This window comes from Geotrypetes seraphini, chromosome 16 (assembly GCF_902459505.1).
Source record: "Geotrypetes seraphini chromosome 16, aGeoSer1.1, whole genome shotgun sequence".
NCBI lineage: Eukaryota > Metazoa > Chordata > Amphibia > Gymnophiona > Dermophiidae > Geotrypetes > Geotrypetes seraphini.
The window spans coordinates 38,363,017-38,387,529 of NC_047099.1; the positions used below are offsets into that span (position 1 = coordinate 38,363,017).

General features: G+C 45.1%; 1 protein-coding gene across 1 annotated transcript in view; it reads left to right on the forward strand.

Annotated features, from left to right (window-relative positions):
• The first annotated feature begins 4,063 nt into the window (after nt 1-4,063).
• The window catches only part of CDC42SE1 (CDC42 small effector 1), a 53,247-nt gene continuing 32,797 nt past the window's right edge, over nt 4,064-24,513 (forward strand). Inside the window, exon 1 of the mRNA XM_033924146.1 lies at nt 4,064-4,211. The gene's annotated coding sequence lies outside the window, so the exon portion shown is untranslated. The remainder of the gene's footprint in view (nt 4,212-24,513) is intronic.

Consider the following 24,513-nt stretch of genomic DNA (forward strand, 5'->3'; position numbering starts at 1 on the left):
TTATCCAAACCTTTCTTAAAACCAGCTACGCTATCCGCTCTTACCACAACCTCTGGCAGCATGTTCCAGAATTTAACTATTCTCTGATTGAAAAAATATTTCCTTAAATTGGTTTTAAAAGTATTTCCCTGTAACTTCATCGAGCGTCCCCTAGTCTTTGTAATTTTTGACGGAGTGAAAAATCGATCCACTTGTACCTGTTCTACTCCACTCAGGATTTTGTAGACTTCAATCATATCTTCCCTCAACCGCCATACGAGGGGAGTTCCATCCCCTTTACCATCTTGGTCGCTTTTCTTTGAACCTTTTCTAGCACCACTATATCTTTCTTGAGATAAGGAGACCAGAATTGAACGCAATACTCCAGATGAGGTCGCACCATGGAGCGATACAGGGGCATTATAACATTCTTAGTCTTGTTAACCATCCCTTTCTTAATAATTCCTAGCATCCTGTTTGCTTTTTTGGCCGCCACCACACATGGGGTGGGAGGTTTCATCATATTGTCTACGAAGACACCCAGATCCTTTTGGGGCGCTAATCCACAACCCTAGCGTCCGGTAACTGTGATTCAGGTTATTCTTCCCAATGTGCATCACTTTGCATCTGCCATTTGGACGCCCAGTCTTCCAATTTCCTAAGGTCCGCCTGCAATTTTTCACAATCCGCATGCGTTTTAACAACTTTGAACAGTTCAGTGTCATCTGCAAATTTAATCATCTCAATTGTTCCAATTTCCAGATCATTTATAAATAAGTTAAACAGCACCGGTCCCAGTACAGACCCCTGCGGCACTCCACTGTTTACTCTCCTCCATTGAGAAAAATGACCATGTAACCCTACCCTCTGTCTTCTATCTGATAACCAATTCCTTATTCACAACTGAACTTTGCCACCTATCCCATGCCACTTTCATTTTCTCAGGAGTCTCTTGTGAGGAACTTTATCAAAAGCTTTCTGAAAATCTAGATACACTATATCAACCGGCTCACCTTTATCCACATGTTTATTCACATGACTTCAAAGAAGTCAAGCAAATTGGCGAGGCAACATCTCCCTTGGCTGAACCCATGCTGACTCCGTCTCATTAAATCATGTATGTCTATGTGTTCCACAGTTTTATTTTTTATAATTGTTTCTACCATTTTGCCCGACACTGAAGTCAGGCTTACCGGTCTGTAATTTCCCAGATCTCCCCTGGAGCCCTTTAAAAAAAATCGGCGTAACATTGGCCACCCTCCAATTTTCAGGTACTACAGATGATTTTAGTTACAGGTTACAGATCACTAAAAGCAGGTCAGCAATTTCATTTTATTGGGCTAATTAATATGTTTTTGACTAGCTTTTGAAGGCCAGAACATAAGAACATAAGCAATGCCTCCGCTGGGTCAGACCCGAGGTCCATCGTGCCCAGCAGTCCGCTCACGCGGCGGCCCAACAGGTCCAGGACCTGTGCAGTAATCCTCTATCTATACCCCTCTATCCCCTTTTCCAGCAGGAAATTGTCCAATCCTTTCTTGAACCCCAGTACCGTACTCTGTCCTATTATGTCCTCTGGAAGCGCATTCCAGGTGTCCACCACACGTTGGGTAAAGAAGAACTTCCTAGCATTCGTTATGAATCTGTCCCCTTGCAACTTTTCCGAATGCCCTCTTGTTCTTGCTCAGGTCAGGACAGAAGATGTAAACTAGCTCAGAACAACAATTTCTTTCCCTAAGTCAACGTTTACAGGGCAACCCTTATTCTGGCACCTCTAGACAAATTCTCAATAAGGAAACCATTATTCCTGATGCACGGCAGGAGTTGAGAAATGCAAACTGGCTGCTGGAGTTATGTGGTCCATAAATGTTTCTTTTCCTGTGTCATTAACAGAAGTTTTCATTTTGTTTGGGGGGCAATGTCATAAATAGAGCTCACTCTTGTGTGAATGGTGACCACTGCGTCCAAACAGCATACACTAGTTACAGGAAAAACATAAAACGGTGGGGGGGGGGGGGGGGGGGTCCTGCCTTTTCAGGATAAAAATGCCATGAAACAACATGCAAAATGCCTTTTCAAACAAATGCCCATCCCTCCTGGCTGCATGTCACAGAGGCTAATAGCCGCAATCCAGAACTTTCAGGTGAAAAGAATGTCCCCAGTGCAGCTACAGACCATGGTGGATCCACCGTAGCAGGAAACAGATCACAAAAGGTAAAAAAAAAAAGATTGAAGGCCGTGTGCGTGATAACTAAAACCAGAGAGAAAAATATCAAAACGTAAACACTCACGGTGACCCGTCAAATGCGCGCATGACAATTGCATGCACTGAATGGTAGGTGACCCGTCCAATGCTCCCCGACAATTGCCCTCCCCGATCGCAATCCACAGCAGGTGCCATCAAATCTGTTTTACTCCTTGGGTTGAGAAATGCTGCACTAACCCCAAGAGAGGGTATTTGCCTGGGAAGATTTTAGGGCTATTTTCGTGGTGGCTGCAACATAACTGCCCCAACTGCTTGATTGTCACTTCCTGCCGTGGGCTGTGATTTAGGTGTTCTATTTGCAAGGTTGCTTCCTCTTCAGGGCAAGAAGAGAGGTAGTGGAAGGCGTTAAGTCAGCGAGGACAAGTTGAACCAGTTTCGACAGAAAGCCTAGCCACTTGCTCTTCACTCCCGGTCCTTGAAGGTCACCAACAGGCCAGGTTTTTAGGACATTCCTGATAAATATGAATGAAAGAGTTGCATACAATAGAAGTACCAGGCATGTAAATCTCTCTCATGCATATTCATTAGGGATAGTCTATAAACCTGGCCTATTAGTGGCCTTCAAGGACTGGAAGTGAAGACCAAAGGTTAAGATCAGGCTTGTCCAAGTTCAGTTGTCGAGGGCCCTGGGCAGACTAGGTTTCCAGGAGATCCCTTATGAATATGCATGAGAGAGATCTTTCCTATATGGATTCAATAGGGATCTCCTGAAAACCTGGCTTGGGTAAGCCTGGTTTAGTGGGTCTAGTTCAGATTGACCATGGGGTATCCAAATTAATTTTATGCAATGATACAATGCTTGTTTTTAATACAGTATAAATCAGTGGTCTCCAACTCCAACCCTTCGCAGGGCCACATTTTGGATTTTTAGGTACTTGGAGGGCCTCAGAAAAAATAGTTAATGTCTCATTAAAGAAATGACAATTTCGCATGAGGTAAAAACTCTTCATAGTTGATAAATCTTTCCTTTTGGCTAAGTCTTAATAGTAATATTGTAATTTATAGCTACAGAGATCAAGAAACTTTTTATTTTACTTTTGTGATGATGATAAACATACCGAGGGCCTCAAAATAGGACCTGGCGGGCCACGAGTTTGAGACCACTGGTATAAATAGTAGGTGGATTTTTTTTAAATGATTGACTTGTGCTTCCCACTCTCTCCTGGAGGCACACCTAGCCAGCCAGGTTTTCAGGATTCTCACAATGAATATGCATGAGTTTGCAGAGCCTCTTTATATGCAAATTAATTGTGGTGATCCTGAAAAGCAAGGTGTGCCTCTTGGAGAGAGCTAAGAAGCAGTGTTCTAGGTCTGTTTTGGAAATCTTTATCAATCTTCATCCATTTGCATGAGTTCGTATTTATATTAGGTCTCCCCCCCAAAAAAATTAGTTTTTGTGTTGGGGAAGAAACAGGCTGCCATGTAATAACGAATAATAAGAAATAGGGGATATTCTCCTACCTTTCTTAAGGATGTTCAAGGCAGTTTGCATAAGTGATGTGCATGCCATGTTCAAGGCAGTTTATATCATTATTAGACTTCAGGTGTAAGAAGTCCCTGACTAAAAGAGCTTACAATGTAGGCAGATACCTTATACTCTAGCCCAGCCAGGCTGCCAAATTCACAGCTCATGCTGAGAATGCAGTTTGAATGTGGGGAGCAGGCCTCACGCTTCTTTTGCTGGGCAAGGAAGATTCCCCCCCCCCTTTCTGTGACGCCAAAAGGGGCAGTGTCTGGTGTAACAGCCACGCAAGGGTTAAGGTGTCTGAAAGAGCTACTGTGCAATGCCTCATTTCTCCAGGGTGGGTGCTGTCTGAACAGCCAGAGAGGCACTGCAATCGGAATAAAAGAGTGGCGAGGCAGAAGAATTTCCTTATTCACAGTTTGGAACCACACCTCGTCACGAAACTACAAGGAGCCTTCTTGCCGTGGGGATTTCACCTACCCTGAAGTGGGAGTAAAGGGGGTAAGTGATACAGCGAGGGCTTTACGCTGTTGGAAATGTGGGGGGGGGGGGGGGGGGGGGGGAGAACTTTGCAGAAGAACTTTGCAAGCTTGGACTTTGTAACCCGGTCATGATCTTTCAAGGGGGAAGGATCACCCCCCCCCTGCCCAGATAGAGTCTGGGCTGCAGTCTGATGGGAAGATGCATTCGCTCTGGAAATTGGCTTGTTTCAAGGCACTGTTTGTTTAATGTTATGGATTGCAGAGAAGATTAAATTCAGCAGCGGAAATCACTGTTCTTGAGGGGGGTGAGAAAGTCGAGGTATTCTTTCTTTTAAATTATACAGCCGGGGCTCTGGGTTCCTCCTGGACACAGAGTAGACAAAAGCAGGAGAGGGCCAGTAGCGGGCTGAACCTTCCGGAGGAACGAGGCCTGTGTCTTCAGAGGTGGCGGAGGGTTTCAAGGTCATCTGAAGACACCCCAGGTGTTTAGGGCCTGATCTGAGAACTTCATTCTTCAGTTGGCGGGTCGGACCTTGTCTTCTTGTTTTCAGACTGTTTTCCGTTTTGTTAAAATCTGGTAACCGAGAGGGGTCTCATTCCCGTGGCTTTTGTGATGATATCATTCTGCTGGATTTTGTAAAGGTGGGTGCAGATTGGGGTGGGGGTGGGGGGTTGGGGGAGACAGAAGCCATTCAGATCTGTAATGGCAAGAATCAAGGCTGAGTTAGCAGGTGGCCAGACAGACGACGAGGGAACTTAACCAGTGACCAAACGAGTTTGTTCCAAAAGAGCCCCCTCCCCCTCCCAAGAACCACTGGCTCAAGCCCTACCTCTAACCCTACGGTGGGTGATTAACCCACTCTCTCTTCCTTCTTTTAGATCAGGGATCTCAAAGTCCCTCCTTGAGGGCCGCAATCCAGTCGGGTTTTCAGGATTTCCCCAATGAATATGCATTGAAAGCAGTGCATGCACATAGATCTCATGCATATTCATTGGGGAAATCCTGAAAACCCCACTGGATTGCAGCCCTCGAGGAGGGACTTTGAGACCCCTGTTTTAGATAGTGGGGTGGGGGCATTTCTAATCGGTCTGCCAGACCTGCAGAATGAGAAAGGGGCTGATAGTTTTAAAGATGCTCCGGAATGGAAAAAAAAAAAAGTTTCAGGACAGAAAAAGACGTCACCTCCTGTTGCTTGTGCAATTTCTGGACTGTAGCTCTGTGTGTGAGAGAGGCAGAAGCAGTGGCTTGTGGCCTGCGAAAGGCTTTGATGTGCCTTCGTATGTGACCTAACCTAGAAAGGCTGCTAGAGTTTCCCATCCAGCCCTGGTAACAAACTCCAGGCTTGTCTCTGCAAGTCATCGTTCTTTTCGGTCGCACTGCCCTACACCAACACCCCTTTGGGTGTTTTTTTTTTTTTTTAAATCACAAAGCAGCCTGTTGTTTCCTGAATAATCTGAAGACAGCATGGCCCTATAATGCACTTTCCAGGTTGCTTTCTGTTTATTTTTACGTATTATCTTTAAGAGCGGACTAACACGGCTGGCAAAACATTTCTCTCTTTGCTTAAGAATGCCTTTTGGTTTATTTTTTTATGAAAACAATTATACACCGCATACAGCTATGCGGTTTCCACATCACATACACAAAATCTTGTTTCCCTCCAATTATCGCACATAACATAGACACGTCAAGACAACATCGTTGATCGTCCCTGTTATAATTGGGATAGAGCAAAAATTCAATCCATTCAGAAGTACAAGCGAGCTTTAAATCATACATTGAGGTCAGAAAAATTCTAGAAGGCGATTATCGAGTTAGAGCTGGGGTTTTTGGTGGGCTAGGTGATGCCTTTTTAAAGGACCTGCGAAATATCGCCACGGATGAGCTTAGCTTCTCCTAGGTCCTCCTTCTGAGTTTACAAAGACTAGACTCAAAGTCCCTCCTTGAGGGCCGCAATCCAGTCGGGTTTTCTGGGTTTCCCCAATGAATATGCACTGAAAGCAGTGCATGCACATAGATCTCATGCATATTCATTGGGGAAATCCTGAAAACCCGACTGGATTGCGGCCCTCAAGGAGGGACTTTGAGACCCCTGCTTTAAAACAACCAGGAGGCAATATTTTCTCACTCAAGTCTCTGCATGCAGTGAGGTAAAACCTGAACTGGATCCACCTTCTCAGGCAAATCTGGAGCCAGGTAGACCTGAGGATGACCATACTAGACTTTGGGGCAATCTCCATTAGGATCTACTTCATAGTGACCTGGTCTGGGCACGATGGACCATTGCTCTGATCCCAGTTTGGCATTTTTAAAAATGTTTCTAAGCACATGGCTTCCCTGGAAAGCTCAGATACTATAATGTCTTCTGTATGAGTCCTTTGAAAAGGATCTTTGGGTTTCTGCAGGATCTGAATATTTGCTAGACTACGTTTGTAACAGGAACGGCTCCTGGATGGTAAAATATCACTTAGCCGGCTAAGTACTAATATCCATCATGAGATGGCCGCTGAATATTAATGCTTAGGGGCTAGCCTGGTCCCCAGCTCTAGCCAGTATTCATTTGCTGATTAGACTGTAAGCTCTGTCAAGCCCGGATTGTCTCTTAACATAGGTTAATGCAATATACACTTCTGCATGCATCTGCCAGCGCTATAGAAATGATTAGTAGACCCTCAAGTCTCGAATGCCATGCCAGATCATACTAGGCGTTACCATATGGCTCCAGAAAAAGGAGACATTTGGGTTTTACTTCCATTTTTTTCAACAGAAGTAAAGCCCAGATGTCTCTATCTGTCCTCTTTTTTTCTGGAGCCATATGGTAACCTTAGACCAGGGGTGGGCAACTCCGGTCCTCGAGGGCCGGAATCCAGTCGTGTTTTCAGGATTTCCCCAATGAATATGCATGAGATCTATTTGCGGGCACTGCTTTCAATGCATATTCATTGGGGAAATCTTGAAAAACCCGACTGGATTCCGGCCCTCGAGGACCGGAGTTGCCTACCCCCCCCCCCCCCCCCCCGCCCTAGAACATACCATGTTTTCCCTCTCAAGGTTCTTCCACACCTTGTCACATCGCTCACGATCTTTGTCCTAATGCACCAGACTATACTTTTCCAAACACTGTGTTTGCCATACTATGTCTGCCACGCCAAAATCTCTCATACCATGTTTGCCACTCAATGTCTTCCACGTTTGCCTAACCACTTTTACCAAATCGTGTCTCACTTTGTTAGCCATGCTATGTCTCACCAGTGTCATACTTTGTCATTTATTACCATGCTTTGCTACCGGTAATTGTGTCTGCCATCTCTGTCAGACAATGGCTGCCTTGCTATTTCATAACATACGATGTCTGAGAGTGTGTTGCAGGGATTATAGCACCTTGTGGTTGTGGGTCCAGGCCCACATTGTCCCCTGTGACCCTGAGCGGGCCACTTGGCCCCCCATTCTCCCCCAGGTACATTAGATAAACTGTGAGCCCACCGGGACAGACAGGGAAAAAATGTTTGAGTGTCTGAATAAATTCTGAGCTTCCCTGGGAGAATTGTATAGAAAATTGAACAAATAAATAGTGTGAAGAGTTTCAGCCTCTGATCACCAGAGCTGGTATTGTGACATCATAATGCCTCATTCCACCAATAAGAGCCAACCTCACCAGTGATGTCACAATAGCTTGATTGTCCTATACTTGGCTCACTTTTACTACATTTTGATTTCTAGAGTGGCGCAGTGGTTAAAGCTACAGCCTCAGCATCCTGAGGTTGTGGGTTCAAATCCCACGCTGCTCCTTGTGACCCTGGGCAAGTCACTTAATCCCCCCATTGCCCCAGGTACATTAGATAGAGTGTGAGACCTCTGGGACGGACAGGGTAAAATGCTTGCGTACCTGAATAGATTCATGTAAACCGTTTTGTGCTCCCCTGGAAGAATGGTATAGAAAATTGATTGAGTATATAAACAAAGGAAGAGCGAGGTGGCACACAGCCTTCATTTAATTCTGTGCTGGTAAATTACCCAAATAACGAGATTATTTACACAAGGGAAAAGCTGGATGCCCTGGCTTGCTTCATCTAGGTGAATTCCTACTGGACTTTTTTTTTTTAAATGCTGTAATAACCTCGTACATCTCATTCAGATTTCATTTTCAGAAAGCCCCTGTGTTTGGGGGGGGGGAGGGCATGTTTAACCACAGGCTGTCAAGAGATTGAAACTTAAAATCTGAGCCAGATTCCGGGTTCTTCCTCTTCAGGGGCTGGTGAGACCTCGGTGCCGATTGCAAGGAATCATGACATGAAATTGTGACCCCCCCCCCCCCCCCCCCCCAGGAGAATGCACATCACTCCAGGAATCTGCCCATTTAATCATGCAGAAGAACCCCCCCCCTCCCCTTTTATTTTTTTTTTTTATTTTAAATCAAGCTGTGCTAGAGGTTTTTAGTGTAGGCCGGCAAGGAAACATAGTAACTGATTTAATTTAAATTTTCCTCCTTTTTTAGCTCTTTCTGGGCCAGAACCCAAAGCTCTGCCCGGTTCTGTGCTTAGGTTCCATCCGTCAAAGCTCACTCCAGCCCATCTAAACCATCGAAGCCATCCTCAACCCAATGGCCATATAAGGACACAGACCGTGGAAGCCTGCCCAATACTGGCCTTCGTTCTTCAATAGATACCATTATTTTCTGATTTGAGATCCTCTGTGTATATTTATTTATTAAAAAATATATACCGTATTTGCCGGCGTATAAGACGACTGGGCGTATAAGACGACCCCCCAACTTTTACAGTTAAAATATAGAGTTTGTTATATACTCGCCGTATAAGACTACCCCTTCTTCCGATTCGCGACCCCCCCCCCAAGCCGGCAAAAACAGCTTTGCACCGCAGGCCCAGCCGCCCAAGATGAGTCGGAGGCCCCTACCCGCCGCATCCTGCACGTGGGCAGACTCAGCACAAACGCTGCTGATGGCCCCAATCGACACGCTGACCTCCCCGCGCACGCTGACCATCTTCTCTCTGCCTGCACTTTCCCCGCGGCCCTCTTCGGCGACTCAGCAGGGGCAGCGATCAAGACAGGCTGCAAACGTCGGGACCTTCCCTCTCCGAGTCCCGCCTATTTTGTTTCAACTTCCTGTTTCCGCATAGGCGAGACTCACAGAGGGAAATGACCGCCTGTCTTGATCGCCCGAGGCTGGGAGGAACAGAAGATTTCTGCCAACACCATCGGGGCAGAAAATTTAACGGGTCCATCTCGCCGGTCCTGTGCGGACCGGCAGGAATTTTCTGCGGACCGGCACGTAAACAGTACCCGGCGTATAAGACGACCCCCGACTTTGGGGAGGATTTTAAGGTACTGAAAAGTCGTCTTATACGCCGGCAAATACGGTATATACCGCATACAACTATGCGGTTTCCATATCACATACATAAAAATCTTGTTTTCCCTCCGATTATCACACATAACATAGACACGTCTAAACAACATCGTTAATCGTCCCTGTTATAATAGGGACAGAGCGCAAATTCAATCAATTCAGAAATACAAGCGAGCTTTAAATCATACATTGATGTCGGAAAAATTCTAAAAGGCGATTATCAACTGGAATATACTTTGGCAAATAATTGAGTTTTCTGCATTTTCCTAACATTCATCCTCCCCATACAAAACCGCAGGATACCAGGCAAGGCCTTCCATAATTCTACGCCAGCCTCGGATATCACGGATGCTCCGATCCTAGTATGCGTAGTCGACATTCTACCCTCCAAACTTAATTTCATCCCGTTTACGTCTCTTGTAAGATCTTTGGGGAAGCTTGATACAATGTAACATAGTAAATTTATGACGTAGTGAAATAGGTGCTTTGGGGCATTAACGCGTGGAATAGCGCATGCAGAATTGCCCCCCGTGCACTAGGCCTTAACGCCAGCATGGAGCTGGCATTAGTTCTAGCCGCGTAGCGTGCGCTAAAAACGCTAGTCAAAGGAGCCCAGAATAAATTTATGACGGCAGATAAAGACTCGAATGGTCCGTCGAGTCTGCCCAACCCTTACTCTCTCTTCGAATTACCGATTTCATTTCAATTTTCCTCCTCCTTAGCTCTTTCTGGGCCAGAACCCAAAGCTCTGCCCAGAAAGAGCTAAGAAGAAGGAAGTTTCAAGTTTTTTATTTAAAATTTGATCGATCGCTTAATCAAATTTCTAAGCGATTCACATAGTTAAATTCAAGGGGAACCAACTGATAGACTTACAAAAGACGTGCAGGACTTACAGTGCCCAAAGGGAGAGGAAAAGGATAAGAAAGGAAAACAGTAAAGGGGAAAAGACATCAGGATGGCTAAGCAGAGAAAAAGCAAAGGTAAAGAGGAAATAAGAGGAGGAATGAAGAAATAGATAAGAGGTAAACACAGGAGGGGCAGCGACTCTGCGGAGAAGCGAAAACTCGAATAAGCAGCTGAGATCCTGGCTTGAAGAGCTTAAAGGTCAAAGGCTTCGCTAGAAAAAAAGCATTTTAGATGTACTTTTACATCTGTCCAGCAAGCGCTCTTCGTTGATGATTCGGAAGAGCGTTCCAGGAAGGTAAGCATTCCGACGCTCGTAAGAATTCGAGCATCGAAGCATTTACTGCGCTGGCCCGCACGGAAAACCTCTAGCACAGTTTGAAAGACGGGCAGGGGTGGCGTTTCCAAGAGATTGGAAGAAGAGGGCTTGCTCATTTTAAAAAAAATATATATATATTTGTTATTATTTTAACACAAAACAAAGAAAAAAAACCCACAAGTGATAAGAAAGTCTATCGCGTTGTTCTTCGCGCAGACCATAAAGACTCAAAAACAGACCACTACTACCCCCCCCCCCCCCCGCCCTCTCCCAACTCCCCCCCCCCCCAGCATTCCAGTGTCAAAAGTTCAGGAGAGCACTTCGGGCTCTACGGGATAAGTTGGTGCTTGCTCATTTAAACGTTCACAATTTAGGGCTCCTTTTACTAAGCCGCGTTAGGGCCTTAACCCTTTCAGGACCATAAGGATCGTAGGCCAATTTTTGTGGTTTTGACAACATTTTTATGGTAAAAAGGGCTTGCAGATGCCAAAAAATTGATTTTTTTTTGTGAAATATCATTATTATTTTTTTTTAAATCACACTTCTGGCTTAAGGACAGTGTGGCAAGTGAATCTTCTCGTCAATCTGGCAACGACGCTAATAAATGAATGTCGGAACCAGTTTGTTTACATAAAGGCAGTATCCTATGGAATCCGTACATATCAAATTTAGAACTGTAGACTATCCCAATCAAAATTTATAGGATTTTAAAGTTATGGGACAAATAGGTCCCTTGGTCCTGAAAGGGTTAACGGGTGAAATAGCGCGCGTTAGATCTTAACGCCAGCATGGGAGCTGGCGTTAGTTCTAGCCGCGTGCTAAAATGTAAAAAGAGCCCTTAGTGACGTGCTTATGGCTCGTAACCAGGCTGGACCAGAGCAGCACCGAAAGGAAAATCTGGCCCTCGCGTTTTAAGAACCGCCATTCGTTTAATCCCATAGTTTACAAGAAAGACTCTCTCACTCTCAAGTTCTCTCATGGTCTCACAGGTGACCTAAGCTTCCTTTTCGTGGCCTAGTGTCATCCCACAGGCCCTACTTGGTTTTCTGCCTTTTCCTTTTTGCTTGTCTGCCCCTAGAGATCCCGTGTGCCTGCCCCCTATGTTGGGAAGCAGTGGCACACAAGCAGTCCTGCTAAGAAAAATATTCCCTCGTTTTACTCCCAATTTGCCCGCCTCTGCTTTAATTTTAGGACTCTCTTCTAAAATGTCTGTCCACGTCTACCCTCTCCTGATCCTCCTCTCTAGTCACCTGTTTTCCTTTCACTTTGTTTCCCCTGCCTTCCTCGCTCTCCGCCTAGATTTCCTGTCATGCCCGTCGTTGCTTTCCTTCTCTGCACCATTCTTCAAGCCTCCGTTTCCTCCAAGACTTACGTATTGAAGGTTGGGAGTAACCCAACATGTAGGGAACTGTTCTGACCCAGTAATGAGACGGGAGAAGAGCTGATTCGGCAAAGGGTGGGGCAAGGAGAGAAAGTGAAAAGGCAGTTGGAGGGAGAGAGAGCCCGTGAAATTATAGTACAGTGGTGCCTCACACAACGAACTTAATTCGTTCCAGGAGCAAGTTTGTTATGCGAAAAGTTCGTTATGTGAAACGCGTTTTCCCATAACAATACATGTTAAAAAAAATAATTCGTTCTGCAGCATAAAATATGCTAAGATGACATAAAAAAAGATAAATTTGTCAAAATGGTGAAAATGGTGGTCTTGCTGAGGCCAAACTCTTTGACGAGGTCACACTGTTTTACCCCACATTCACTCCTTCTAATTATTTCCCGTTTCATTTTAACAGAAATCACCTTCCTGCTTTTTTTAGAAGCCATGATATATAAAAAATATTGAGTTTATCTTAAAAGGACGACTGTATACAGTGAGAGAGGGCAGTTAAGCGCAGTGACTAACGACTGCCTGCAGTGCCTGCGCGGAAGGATGCAATACATTGGCAGCTCGGGCGACTTCGTTGTGTGAAACGAAGTTCGTTGTGTGAAACGAAGTTCGTTGTGTGAAACGAAGTTCGTTGTGTGAAGTTCGTTGTGTGAAACGAAGTTCGTTGTGTGAATCAAGACATGAAGTTCGTTGTGTGCAGCGTTCGTTGTGCGAGGCGTTCGTTATGCGAGGCACCACTGTATTATCACCAGGCCTTCATTGGAAGGCCTGTGAAGCTCGACACAATGAAATTTACAAGGAAAGGCCCGAGATCTGTGCTTCCTCACAGGGCTAGTAGGCAGGAGAAGGCCTCAGACCTGGAGGTCAGGTAGCCCTAGCTCGGCTGTTATCTGGAGGTGAGTGTAGGTAGATCCCAGGAGTTTGTTTGCCCTGTTGTAATTAGATGGTAAGAGTAAGACTAAAATGTGTCCTATGGCTGTGACTGTACAGTTTGGGCCCAGAGTTGTTAGAATGATATCGTAGACGGCACTGGAGGGAACGATGTGAAGGCCGAACTTGTAATGAATGTTGTGCTGAGACTCGTGATCTGCTTAGCACACGCCCTGTCAAACATGGGAGGAGTGGCACCTGTGTCTCGGAGCTAGTTCTCTATTTCTGAGGCAAGGCCACACAGTTCAAATCCTCAGCCCTGCACCTACTACTTTCCTCTTACCCTTCGGAGTGCTCCACCCCAGTGACAGCCCCACACGTGCCTTTTACAGCATCTCTTTAGTGGGGTCTTTTTACAAAGGAGTTTTTGTGTAAATGGCATCTTCTTATCCTACATAATTTCACTTGACCCACTTACATTAAGGGAGGGGGGGGGGGTTTCGTTTGGATGGAGCGTGGATAGAATTGCAAAGTACGTTCATGGAATATAATCTACTCACTTGTGTGCATTTCGGGCCATGACTTCTGCAGATTTTGTGAGGACACCTAGGCGGCTTTTTGAAAAAGCCCCAAATAGACACGTATTTGCCCGTCCTACTGAGGCAACCAGTAATTTCTGGGCACATGTAGTCGCAGATGCAAAGGAAAGGTATTTTGTAAAGTACCGACCACATGAAAAGCGCGCTTTGGTATGACGCGGTCTACTGTTCCAGTAGGCGTGCACATGAGTGGAGTTTGGGCAGAGCGTGCACGGGTGGGGGTGCTAAAATAATTCTCAGCCCAACCAAGAAGGGAATGATGTGGAGCCCTGAAACTTTCTATGCACTGAAACCCCAACTGCGTTAAAATATCTATCGTTTTGCCAGCCTTGTGAGCAGGTGCATTGTCTTGCAAAAAGAAAACTCCTTTCTGCAGCTTCCCTCTCCTTTTTTTTTTTCTTCTTTCAATGCCTCCTTTAATCAGCACAGCAAGTTAAAGTAGTATTCTGCATTAACTGTTTGGCCTCTTGAAAAATATCAGTCATTATAACATCTTCCTGATCCCAAAACACTGTGGCCATGACCTTTCCTACTGACTTTTGGATCTTGAATTTCCTTGGCCTTGGAGAACCTGAATGCCACCATTGCATGAACTCTTGTTCTCCTAGGACAAGCAGGATGAGTCAGCCACATATGTCCACGGAGAACCTACGTTACAGGTAAGTAACTACACTTTTTGTCTTAGGATTATAGTGGTGTAAACCTGTTTCATCGGCAGTAACTAGTTCCCAAAAATTGGCTCCAGCTTGCTGAAAATGCTGCAAAATCAACTTGGGAAGTGTCCACTTAATGTTGTTTCTTGTCTGCATTCAAACATTTGAGTACCTCCTTGGCTGACAGTGTCTGACTACTCCACTGCTCGTGGATTATACACCTAACATGTTCCTTGGATATCTGTAGTGTCTCAGCAATTGTTTTAGCCAATATCCGTCGATGTGGCAAAATCAGGTCATGGGCATGGTCAACAATTTCAAGAGTTGACACTGTTTGAGGCCTCCCGGACTTTGCTGCATCTGTGAGCTTGAAAATCTCCACGCTGAAAGTTTGCACGCTACTTTTTCACTGCGGAGTATGATGGGCGTTTCTCACTCAATGTTCGCATCATACATTCATGGATTTCCTTTGGAGTTTTCTTCTGCAGAAATAGGAACTTCTTGACGGTTCGGAATTTCACGCTTTTTGTTGACATGGTTCAATCAACGATCTGAAACAGTGTCAAAACGTGGCATTACGATTCTGCAAATCGGCACTTTGCAAAATAAAACTACACTCTTTTCAGCTCCAAATCAATGCTCAGAATTTAGGAAGTTAGTTGGGCTGAGAACTTTTCAGGACCCCTCATAGGTTCAAAGACACGGTAATGGGCGTGTTTACTGTAACATAGTCAAGGATATTCATGCTACATCACTTAAGATAGTAATTTATAAAGACATAAAGCACCCCCTTCTAAAATGACCCTCCCCGCACACAGGGGATGGATGAATAATGAACTCGTGCTTTTAATTAGTGTGACTTTACGCATATATGTCATGTTATGTGTTTTTACTCTTGAAAATTTATTGAAAATTTTATCAAAATACAAAAAAAGGAGAGAAACAAACAATCAATATCAATACCATAATCGTGGAACAATAAATGAGTAAAAACCTTGCCTACCCCCATATGCTTGGGCTTGCGCCTTACCGATGTATTTTTACTAAGATGCACTAAGGGGTCTTTTTACTAAGGCGAGCTAGCTATTATAGTGCGTGCTAAGCTAAACGCTAACATGTCCATTATAGCCTATGGATGCGCTAGTGTTTACCGTGCGCTAAAAGGGCTAGCTTAGCGCGCTTTGGAAAAAATTAGCGTGCGTTATTTGCATGTGAGTGGTTCTATGATTTTATTTTTACAAAGACGTGCAATTTGCACCTTATAGACTAAATTCAGTAAGTGGCGCTGAAAAAAATCCTCACGCAGCGCTGTTCTCTAAAGGGGGCACGCTCATTATAGAAGCGTGCTTAGTGACGATTCCGCGCTGAACTTTCAGGTGTCGGTCTTATGCCTGGGAAAACCAGGTCTAAATGTATGTACTGGAAGCCTTTTTAATAACCTTGTGCCAAGCGGTAGATCAAGTGAATAAATCAAACCTAACTTCTCGTATGAGGAAAGACTAAAATGGTTAGGGCTCTTCAGCTTGGAAAAGAGACGGCTGAGGGGAGGTAGGTTTGAAGCCTACAAAAGTGGAGTGGAGTAGAATGGGTACAAGTGGATCGATTTTTCACTCCGTCAAAAATTACAAAGACTAGGGGGCACTCGATGAAGTTACAGGGAAACACTTTTAAAACCAATAGGAGGACATATTTTTTCACTCTGAGAATAGTTAAGCTCTGGAACGCGTTGCCAGATGTTGTGGTAAGAGCAGATAGCGTAGCTGGTTTTAAGAAAGGTTTGGACAAGTTCCTGGAGGAAAAGTTCATATTGTTATTGAGAAAGACATGGGGGAAGCCACTGCTTGCCCTGGATCGGTAGCATGGAATGTTGCAACTCTTTTTGGGGTTCTGGAATCTTGCTATTCTTTGAGATTCTGCCTGGAATCTTGATACTCTTTGGGGCTCTAGAATCTTTTGTTACTCTTTGGGATTCTGGAATGTTGCTCCTATTTGGGGTTCCGGAATCTTGCTATTCTTTGAGATTCTGCCTGGAATCTTGATACTCTTTGGGGCTCTAGAATCTTTTGTTACTCTTTGGGATTCTGGAATGTTGCTCCTATTTGGGGTTCCGGAATCTTGCTATTCTTTGAGATTCTGCCTGGAATCTTGATACTCTTTGGGGCTTTAGAATCTTTTGTTACTCTTTGGGATTCTGGAATGTTGCTCCTATTTGGGGTTCCGGAATCTTGCTATTCTTTGAGATTCTGCCTGAAATCTTGATACTCTTTGGGGCTCTAGAATCTTTTGTTACTCTTTGGGATTCTGGAATGTTGCTCCTATTTGGGGTTCCGGAATCTTGCTATTCTTTGAGATTCTGCCTGGAATCTTGATACTCTTTGGGGCTCTAGAATCTTTTGTTACTCTTTGGGATTCTGGAATGTTGCTCCTATTTGGGGTTCCGGAATCTTGCTATTCTTTGAGATTCTGCCTGGAATCTTGATACTCTTTGGGGCTCTAGAATCTTTTGTTACTCTTTGGGATTCTGGAATGTTGCTACTCCTTGGGTTTTGGCCAGATACTAAGGACCTGGATTGGCCACCATGAGAACTAGCTACTCTTATGTTCTAACTTGGGTACGCTCAGACCATATTCTTTAAATCTCTGCTTAACGTTTTGGAATGCCCCCAATGTGCCCCCCTGCCAGATACACGCTATAAAAATTAGGCACCGAGTCTTACCGAACAGTGCGCAGCCAGCTGCAAAAGCAAATCCAATTGGAGCCAATTATCTTCGGTAATCGGTTGTCGGTGCCCAGTTATGTTGCGCCCGCAACTTGGGTTGAGTTTTGCATGCCATGAATCGAATCCAGCAGTGCATATGCGTACGTTTCTACGAGTTTACTTTTGGTGCATGTTATAGGCGTGTATGCTTTATATGTTTGGGCGTGTTATATACGGTAGGTTTGATGGGGAAGGATCTGCTTCAGGAAGCCCTAGTGCTGGGGCATGAATTATTCTCGCCCTCCTTTAAAACCAACCAACCAACCAAAAAAAAAACCATTTTATTCAAGAAACAAAGCAAAGAACAATACAAACAAACACAGCATTTTCAGATACAACAGAGGTTAAGCAATCAGAGTCCAGGTTTGGGTTCTTATAACCCAGACTCGGCCAAAGGAAACTACCCCACTGAAATTCCTACCCCCCCCCCTTCCCCTCCTAACTTCAGATAACAGGCAATAAAGGTCCCGCTGGCTTCCGCAATCTGTTTACTATTTGACTCTTGATCGTAGGGGGTAGAGTGTCTTGCTCTCGCCGTCCTTTTGTTGCGTGCTGCAGAGAGATCCAGCGCAAGGCGGGCCCACCTCACCCTCTCCTTGCACCTGCGTTCGCTGGCAGACGTGGCAGAGTTCTTCCTCTTAGCCAGGAATGTCAGACGCTGGGGCTGGGGAGAGGGTCAAGTACGAGCAGGGATTTAAAATGAAATTTATTTCTATACCGCTGTACACCTAAACAGTTCGAAGCCGTTTACAATACAGCACTATGAAACCAAAGACAAACTGAACAAGGATGGGTAGATACACAAAACGATGAAGAATCCTTCATATATTCTGTGTGTATAAAAGGTTTTAAATTTCGCCTAAAATTCAAACAAGAAATTAAGATCTAATAATCTGGATCAGTTCTCTTATCAAAGCAAGCTCCGTGGAATGATGATTTTTATTTTTTTTTTTTACAACAGATCTGCTATAATTCACTTGGAGAAGGGTGAGTTATCTGCATAAAACATGCATTTCTCTCAAATGCTGACGCCAGGAGCCCTGTAGGCGTTTCTCCCCATCACTCTTTAACAATACCTTTGTATAGAAAGAGATGGGGAGGGAGCATGGATTGAGGCCCAGCGCATGGAGTATAGGGAAGCGACGAGGAAGTGGCCCTCCCCTCCCCTTCCCCCAGCTCCATTTTTGGAAGAACGCTAGTTGTCTCTGAACCTCATCTACTGCGTGAGTGGTGGGGAGGGGGGGAAGCTGTGTGCCCTAGTCCTTCACATCTTGGGACAGCCCCCAGAAGACGAATTGGATGCATAGTCTTGCTTCTGGAACACTGGAAGCAGGGTCTGATGGAAGGTATTAATGTGGAACAAAATCTTTTCCAGAGAAAGGAAAATGGTAAAACCAGAGGACACAATTTGAGGTTGAGGGGTGGTAGACGCAAGAGCAATGTACCTTACAGCATGCAGGGATCTCAAAGTCCCTCCTTGAGGGCCGCAATCCAGTCGGGTTTTCAGGATTTCCCCAACTAATATGCATTGAAAGCAATGCATGCAAATAGATCTCGTGCATATTCATTGGGGAAATCCTGAAAACCCGACTGGATTGCGGCCCTCAAGGAAGGATTTTGAGATCCCTGCATGCTGTAAGGTACATTTTTTAGGACAACATACAGATGTAGTCGGATCCTATATTGGTATGGAATTGTTTTTCCCTAGGGAAAGATCAAATACTTATTGAAACAATCACGACTAACCATAATGTATAGGAAGGCGTGATTAGGCGTGATTTCACATCAAATGGCTGTTTCTGAGCTGCACAGGACAAAAGCAGCCTCAGCTTTAAGATGGACGCCTACACACGCACTTCCTATGGCAATGGCATGTGTGTGTGTCCAGTCAGCAGACAGAGGCTATCCACTGTCCTTCCTTCTCAACGGTTGGCTCTTCCTGGGTGATCTTCAGTGTTTCCAACTGGCGAGGCAGAGGTCAGAAGGCAGGACGGTCTGCCCTTGGCCTCCCCTTCTCGCCGAAATGAGATTAGCAGCAGTGAATAGGGCTCCCAAAACAATCCCTCCGTTGTAGTAGGTTACCCAAGCAATGCTGTTCGCTTCGGCCCAGCTTCATCCCTTCCTGTCCCCCACAGTAGGGGCTTTGTGATTATGGAGAGCCGTTCGACAGATCTCTTCCAATTTAATTTGCAGGCAGAATGGCTTTATTGAGTGGCGTTGCCTCTAAGACCGGTGGGCTTGAGTGGTAAAGTGCCCCCCTTTGAACGAGTCTTGAATAATTACAGCCTTCTCTTGTGATGGGTGTCTGTTGTCGGGGCAGAGACAAACTAGGCAAACGCCTAGGGCTTAAATATTTTGTGGATGTGCTAATGCAAGGGCTGCCTCCAGAAATCAGTCTGTTTTCCCCACCCCTATGCAGTTTCCTCTAATTGAGGAGTGGCACATCAAGCCCTCTGGTTTACCTCTGACGTGAGAACCACACTGGGCCCTGTTTCAATATGTTTTTCTATTATGATGAAGACTCCATACGCTCCTTCACCAAGGGCTCTCTAAAGGGTTAATCCTGTCTTCTCTGGCACCAAATTGGGTTTTTTAAAGCTTCTATGAAGGAGATTTGGGGAAGAATTGATAAGTGTTTGTGAGGTGCTACTTCATAAACACTGTATCCCCTGGAGACAGTGTTCCTGTCCCCAAGAGCTTACAGTCTTCAACAGGGACGTTTGGGGTCATTGCCCGGGAACACAATGTAGGCGTCATCGTTGAGGATCCGTTGAAGTCCTCAGCTCAGTGTCCCGTGGCAGCTATAGAATGTTAGGAATTGCCAGAAAAGGAATGGAAAATGTTACCATGCCTTTGCATCGCCTTATAGTACAGCCACACCTCGAATACTGTGTGCTGTTCTTGTCACCACACCTCAAAAAAAGATATAGCGGAATTAAAAAGGGTACAGAAAAGGGCGACAGAAATGACAAAAGAGATGGGATGACTTCCGTATGAGGAAAGGCTAGGGCTCAAGGGAGATATGATAGAGGTCTATAAAATACCGAACGGAGTGGAACAAGTAGATGTGAATCGCTTGTTTACTCTTGCCAAAAATACTAGGACTAGGGGGGGCCTGTGATGAAGCCACTAAATAATAAATTTAAAACAAACTGGAGAAAATATTTCTACACTCAACAAGTAATTAAATTCTGGAATTTGTCGCCGGAGAATATAGTAAAAGTGGTTAGGTTAGCAGGGTTTAAAAAAACAAAACAAAAAAACGGTTTGGATAATTTCCTAAGAGAAGTCCATAAGCCATTATTAAGATGGCTTGGGGAAATCCACTACTTTTTCCTACTTTTACTCTTTGGGATCTTGCCAGGTACTTGTGACCCGGATTGGCCATGTTGGAAACAGGATAGTGGGTTTATGGCCCTTCGGTCTGTCCGAGTATAGCAACTCTTATGTTCTTGTGATATCCCGAAAATCCAACTGGTTGGGTATGTCCTGAGGACTGGGTGAGAAGCCCTGATAGAAACTGCCATAATCATTTGCCAGTTAATGGCATGACAAATTCTTCATGCATCTGAAACTTGGGCCTGGTGAGATGCAGGCAGCCATAGCCTGCGGAGATGCTCTGCTTTCAGAAGCCCAAGAGACCATTGAATTTCAGATGATTTAGAGCTGTTTTAGGGGGGGGTTTCAGAAGCTGCAGGCTTGGCACTTTTATTTCAATTTTTATTTCAATTTTTCAAAATATACAATCACATCAGTAGCATAACCAACAACTTCAAATAATGCTCAAAAAAGAAAAATGCTCATATACCATACTAATTGCACCCCAGAAACCCCCCCTACCCCAGTCCCCCCTCAGCACACATATCCCCAACTCCATACCCCCATCAAAACCCTCCCCCCAGAAACCCTCTCACCATCCAATGAGCAAACCAGGCAGAATTAGCTAAGGAACCCCTACAGAGTATCCAATAAGTCTCTTATTTTGATCCAGGTTACCGATCGGGTCAGGAACTTATGACGACGAGTAGCCACCGCCATCTTCATCCTCACAATGGACAAAAGTCTAGTGGTCCAGTCAGATAAAGAGGGAACCACGGTATTTTTCCAATGATTTGCTATGAGACATTTGGCAGCGGCGAGACCCCCAACGGACCGATTTAGTCTGCCAAAGATGTTCTCTTTCATTATAGAGCCCCAGAAGGCAGGACTGAGGAGTCACTTCTACCGGATCTCCAAGCAAGGTGGACAAGGTACTCGCCACAGCCATCTAAAAGGGACCAAGAACCACACAGTCCCACCAAATGTGCAAAAAAAGATCCCACATGTTTCCCACATCGCCAACAGGTTGCGAACACCCCTGGAAACATTTTGTGTAACCATTCAGGAGTATAATACCATCTAGTAAGCATTCTCCTGAACCAAAGCACAAGTAGAAGCCCGGGATAAGGCTTGGCACTTTTAGACGTTCAGATTTAAAAGTACTGACAGAGAGGCTGATTCAGGTGTTTCACAATATCGTGTGCTAAGAATTGGAAAGCCAGGCCTGGACGCTATCTTCCGGGCAAGGATGCAGACGAGAACTGATTTGGCCTATTCTTGAAGTTCACCGCACCCGTGGGTTGGAACGTCATCGCTGGATTCCTTTTCCATCAGTGTTGCGTGCGGGGCCATGATTAATCTGAGCAGGCTGAGGCAGGAAGAGATGGTAACCGGGCCCTGAGAAGCTCCTGGCATGATGCGAGTGAGGTGGCATCACCAGGTGCTAGGCATCAGACCCGGGCCTGCACTTCCCTCTGACAAGTTCAGGCTGGTTTCTGCCCGAAGGAGGAAGTGCTTTTGTGTTTTATGTTTTTTTTCAAAAGAGTTCTCACTGGGAAGTGAAACGAGAAAACAAGGCCAGAAACGGCTACTAGCTCTTTCTGCGTCTTCCCCTGGGGGGGTTTAGAGACTGACATAGTCACAAGCACAAACCCACAGTCGCATGCACATCCCCTGCCTTTGGGAGGAGAGGGGAATCTAATACATTCGAAGCTGTGGGAGAGCATAAGAATAGCTTGACCAACTTAGCTGGCCATGATGGATTCTGTACCAGTGCTGACTGATGTTGACTGCAATCATATACACTTCTCCCTCCGTATTCGCTGCGATAGGGGATTAATAGAACCGCAAATACAGAAAAACTTTTTCATATGTCGCTCGCTGTTTTCTATTAAAAACCATCGTGAATATGCTGAAACCGCGAATAACATGGTGGGAGGCCTGGCCTGTTCCTGAAGGAGAGGCAAAACACGGCAAAGAAAGTGCCGGGAATCGGCGATTTTTTTCTGTAAACGCTTAGAATCGGCGATTTCTCTATGCAAGCTGATGTAATTGGGTGGGGGGGGGGGGAGGAGCCAGCAAGCCAAAAACCGTGAATAATCGAAACAGCGAATACGGAGGGAGAAGTGTATGCCAGTTCAACAGCTTCTAAGTCAAATGTGTTTCTTAGTAAGCCAGCGGCTAGCAGAAAGAAAAGTGTGTGTGTGTGTAGGGGTGTGAGGAGTGAGGAGAGACTAGAGCCACACCTACTCCGTCAAAAATTACAAAGACTAGGGGACACTCGATGAAACTGCTTTTTATGATTTTGTACACCGCCTAGAAGGTTAATTGGGTGGTATAAGAAATTTTAAGTAAACTTGAAATACTTTTAAAAGCGATAGGAGGAAATATTTTTTCACTCGGAGGAGAATAGTTAAGTTCCGGAACGCGATGCCAGAGGTTGTGGTAACAGCGGATAGAGTAGCTGGTTTTAAGAAAGGTTTGGACAAATTCCTGGAGGAAAAGTCCGTAGTGTGTTATTAAGACATGGGGGGAAGCCTCTGCTTGCCCTGGATCGGTAGCATGGAATCTTGCTACTCTTTGGGTTTTGGCCAGGTACTAGTGGGCCTGGATTGGCCACTGTGAGAACGGGCTCCTGGGCTTGATAAACTAGCCATTTTTGTACCACTTCCAATATTCGCCGTCACTCCAAGAACATAACCCCCGTGAATTTCGGGAGAGTACTGTATTAGAGCATTGATATCTTCTGAAGACCACATATCCCTAGGGGTGGCTACATCTGTTTCTGAAGTTCTGTAGGTCTGGGGATCTAGTGTAGACTGCTTCGCAATGTTGATAAGGATCCTCTGTGCTTGTCTGGTCTTACCTGAAATCGGTTACTGCTTTGATTTCTCCACTCCTGTGGAAAGGAAGCTCAGTGCATCCTCCTGATTGGCATTGTGGCACATCTCAGATAGTCAGACAGAGGTGGTCCCTGAGAAGGGTACCAGTGTAAGGCTGAGGAGGGAGAAGCCCCTCCAAAGGAGGCTGGATCTATCTGGCTAGGCAAAGCATTTAAAGAAGAAACACCTCGCCTCAAAATACAAACAGTACAGCAAAAGAGGCAAGGGAGGCATCCTGTCAGCCAAAGAAATCAGCCTTTATTCGAATGTTTAATCCCCAACAAGGATCCTAGTTTCGGCGTCTAAAAAAACGCCTTCCTCGGGGGACATAAAGCTGATGCGGAAGCTTGTAAGGCACACTGAAAAAATATCGCTGAACAATCTGACAAGGTTGCTTAAAAAGCAAAAAGAGGTCCCTGAGAAGAGTACCGGTGTAAGACTGAGGAAGGAGGCTGTAACTATCTGGCTAAGCAAAGCATTTAAAATGTGCCTGCAATCTGTGAGTGACTGCTCTGCCACATCCAGCTGTGATCTCTGTTACTGCAGGGAGAAAGTGGAATCCTAAGCTCAGGCTGTTTCATTTGATTTCCATGTTTCTGTAGAACTTTTGTTCACCTTCAACGTGGGATTCAATACATCACAATAGAATAACAAATAATCCCTAATATGGTATGATCTGCACGATGTTTTTTTGATAATGTATTACGTCTGAACTGGAAGCACTCTGAATTTTACTGGAGAATCAAAGGGTGGGAACAGCTTGGATCCACACTAGAAGGTTATCCTGGTATCACTAGTATCACTGCAGCCGTTATCCTGGCCAGCCACTCAGGTCTGCACCCCCCATGCCTGGCAACAAAATATGTCTACAGATATTCAGGGTTTTAAATTTAGAATACAAATGATCACTGAGTTACCAGAAAGCGTTTTCCGGTTCTCAGCCTGCCTACCTGGCAGGGAGCCCAAGTTCCCTCCACCCCATTTGGACAGCTTCCAGCCATCATTTCTTATTACCGCTGTCTCTCAGAACGGACTTGCCTTTTAGTTTTGTTCCTGTTTCTAAAAATGCCTCGTTTGCTTGACATGCATAAATAAAGGTGATTTTTTTTTTTTTAACCTGCTACTTCCAGCTGGGAACAGAGGCATAAGCCTAATGCTTAGTGCACAACTGGGAACCAGAAGGCCCAGGTTCAAATCCCACAGCAGCGACTTGTGTCCTTGGGCAAAAAACTTAACCCTCCATTCCTTGGAAGAAGGCAATGACA